At 52.4% G+C, this 3337-nt stretch overlaps 1 long non-coding RNA gene across 1 annotated transcript; it reads right to left on the reverse strand.

Moving 5' to 3' along the window:
• Positions 1 to 75: 75 nt before the first annotated feature.
• On the reverse strand, positions 76 to 3100 carry LOC124679095. The gene is made up of 2 exons (XR_006994797.1): positions 2992 to 3100; positions 76 to 942 (listed from the first exon to the last, which is right to left on the reverse strand). It is a non-coding gene; the product is annotated as an uncharacterized LOC124679095 (long non-coding RNA).
• Positions 3101 to 3337: the final 237 nt, after the last annotated feature.

The raw sequence follows: 3337 nt of genomic DNA on the forward strand, positions 1-3337 counted from the left end.
TCTCTGCTGCTTATGGAAAGCAAGAAACGATGCTCCTTTTTTGCAGGAATCATGCAAACCTTCACACATATTTCCTGCTGATAATGCAATTATGCAGGGAGATAAGCTCGATACTATGGTGTCCTCTGAAGATCATCGCTCTACCTGCTCCGGATTACAACATCTGCCGACACAACAAGACCCATACAGATTTATGCAAATATTCAAACGAAAGTCTAATACTGCCCTGCTAAGACATCTTTTGTTGGAAAGCCTCATTGTCTTTTTCCTTGGTGGTGATTCCTCTTCCTCTTCTTTGTTAGATCATCTGATGGCGCCGGAGGGTCAATGATCATCATGAGTTCGCGGAGATGGTTGGCTTTAAATGCTACTTTCATCTCAGCCCCAGGGTTACGCTCAGAACGTTCAAAATCCTGCAAAACAATTCCCGCAGTCCTCCCCGATGTCGTGAAAACAGCCGCACCACTCAATGTATTAAGCCCACTTGGAGTCTTCTTGACGTAATCACATGAAACCATACAATAGTCAGAAGAATTGGCAGTCAAGCTGCAGTCTGCATCGTAGGACTGAAGGGATTCTGCAGCGACATAAGTATTCACTTTGTCCGTAGCCATGTCAGACCGTGGAACATACATAAATGTCCACTGAGGGCGAGTAACATCACCTCGTAGCAAAATAACCTTCTCACAGGTTGAGTGGACTGCTGTCTTCAGTAAGCAAAACAAACCATGTACCAAAACTACTGTGGCGTCCAACTCTTTTTTGTTGTAAAATACCACCTTCAGATGGTTCTCTCTTCCCTGGACAAAAGACAATGGGGCTAGGACTTGGATGGCACTGTCCTTAGTCAGGACACAACCACTGCAGTACTCACCAGGCACATTTTTATCCGCCACGACAACGACCGACTTGCGTGCTATCTCACAAATTCTAGTTGTCATGCTGCACAGAATTAGAAAAGCAGTATTAATTGATTACCTTCCTAACAATATGTCCACCCTCAGATGTCTAGATATACATCTAAATTTAGATAAAATCTAAAGCTGCGTTTGGTAATTAAGGTTTTTCAAAGTATTTCAAGAATACCAAAGTTTTCAATACTTTGTACTTTGTGTTTGGCCATGACAAAAATAGCGAAATCAATACTGTAGTATTCCTCAAACTGCAGTTTTTATGAAGTATATATTTAGAAAAACAACCTTGCACCTCTTCTTTCTTAAACAGAGAAAGCTAGAAAAACTGCACAAACGCCTTCTCTATTCCAATCCCGCCCCTGCCCTGTTGTCTCGGCTAACCACCTCGAGCACAGTTTGGTTTCACACCAGCGAAAACTGTCAGCCCAGACCGCACCAAACCGAATCAACGGTTTCTGCCGGGTTTGTCAGTTTCCGGTTTCAAATCGTAATACACAAAATTCTTTGCTGGTTTGAGACCGTCCGGACCACGTAAACCGACCAACCCGTCTCCCGTCCATCTGCGATGTGCATCCATGACAAACGCGACATGCGCCAAGTCTAGTAGTACCATGTTGTACTCGTGGACGTGGAAGCACACGATGCTCATCCAGGTGCTCGCCGGCCAGCTACAGAACGACATGCCAAGTTGGCTTTCGCAGCTCGACTCTGCCTCTCCTGCCTTGGTGTTATCGCCTCCACATGGCCGTCACCAAGGGCAGCAATGCAAGCAAGCACGGCGCACCGCTGCTCAGCAAATACGAGCTTGGCCGCCTCCTAGGCCGCGGCGCCTTCGCCAAGGTCTACCACGCGCGCTCCCTCATCGGCGGGGAGGCCGTGGCCGTCAAGGTGCTCGACAAGCCCGAGATGGCCACCACCGCCAACATGGACATGCACGTCACAGGCGAGGTCTCCGCCATGCGCAGCCTCCGCCACCCCAACGTGTTGCGCCTCCACGAGGTGCTCGCCACGCGGACCAAGGTGTACCTCGTCATGGAGCAGGCCCCGGGGGGCGACCTCCTCTCCAGGATTGCCGCCTTTCCGAGCCCGACGCTTCTTCCTCCAGCTCGCGTCCGCGCTCATCTACTTCCACGCGCGAGGGGTCACCCACCGCGACGTCAAGCCACAGAACTTGCGCATCGACGCCGACGGCAACCTTAAGGTCTGCAACTTCGGCCTCGCCGCGCTACCGACGGGCACCTGCACACCGCGTGCAGGATGCCCGCCTTCGTGGCGCCCGAGGTACTCCGCCGAAAGGCCTACGATCAGGTTCTCGAGCATGAGCATATCGAGCTTGATATGCTCGGCGTGCTGCTCGACATGTGCAGTGAAGTACTTCCGACTGATGAACGCAGGCCACGCGGCGATGAACGCAGCCTGCGCCGCGCCACCGGCGTCCTTGCCGATGACCGTCTTGCTGAGCACGGAGCAGCTGTTCAGCAGCAGCACCATGTCCACATCCTCCGCCGCATTATTGTCAGCGTACTTGCCTTGCCGCAAAGCTGGTGGCGCTCTGCCGAAAACGCCATAAGGGTTTGTGTCGAGGCTGCACTGATCTTGCAGATACCACTTGAACTTGGCGTCATGGAGCAAAAGCAGGCCGCGCTCACCGCGATGTAACATGTCCTGCTGAAACAGCCATTTACGCACGCGTGTTGAATCTTCTTAGGCGGTGCCAAACCGGTCACACCGTGTAACCAATCCGCACCAAACCGTCAGACCACATACTATCTTTACACTCTAAACCGCACCAAACCATATTAAACCTGTCACCGTGGTCTGGTTTGAGGAACCGGGAATGCCCAGGGTGAGTCTCGGCGGTCATGGACATACCAAGGAACGCCTAGCTCTAATACTTTGGTTTTTGATATACATTGCTACCAAACTTAGCCGAAGACATGTTTAATGGGACCAGAAAGTATCAAGTTTAATAAGAAAGAGAAGGTATTTAAACCACCATAAAAGACGTATATGCATCGTGACAAGCATCAAAAGAGATCATAATACAAACAAGCTAAAGGAGGGACGGGAGGCTCACCTTGGGGAAGGTCGGCTGGGGAGGAGCGGGCAGAGTCGAGATCAGCCGGCGGCGACTGGGCCGGCTAGCAGGATGTTGGTGCCGTCGAACTTGGGGGACCCGTCGGAGGCGGGCGAGGACGGAGGGATCCCTCCGAAGAGTGAGGAAGGACGGCGAGGGGCGGTGAAGCGGAGAGTCGCCGTCGGGGGTGGCGGCGCGGTCGAGTCGAACCCTAACGTCGCTCGTCTCTGGCTCGTGTCACGCAATTGGGGAATGGGTATATTTCGGGGTGATCCTATACGCGGCCTGTTGCCCACGCGATTCTTGACCAGGTCGGTACCTGCACCCCGCGCTGTGTGGGCCGGCC

The sequence above is a fragment of the Lolium rigidum genome, chromosome 7 (assembly GCF_022539505.1).
Source record: "Lolium rigidum isolate FL_2022 chromosome 7, APGP_CSIRO_Lrig_0.1, whole genome shotgun sequence".
Classification (NCBI taxonomy): Eukaryota; Viridiplantae; Streptophyta; class Magnoliopsida; order Poales; family Poaceae; genus Lolium; species Lolium rigidum.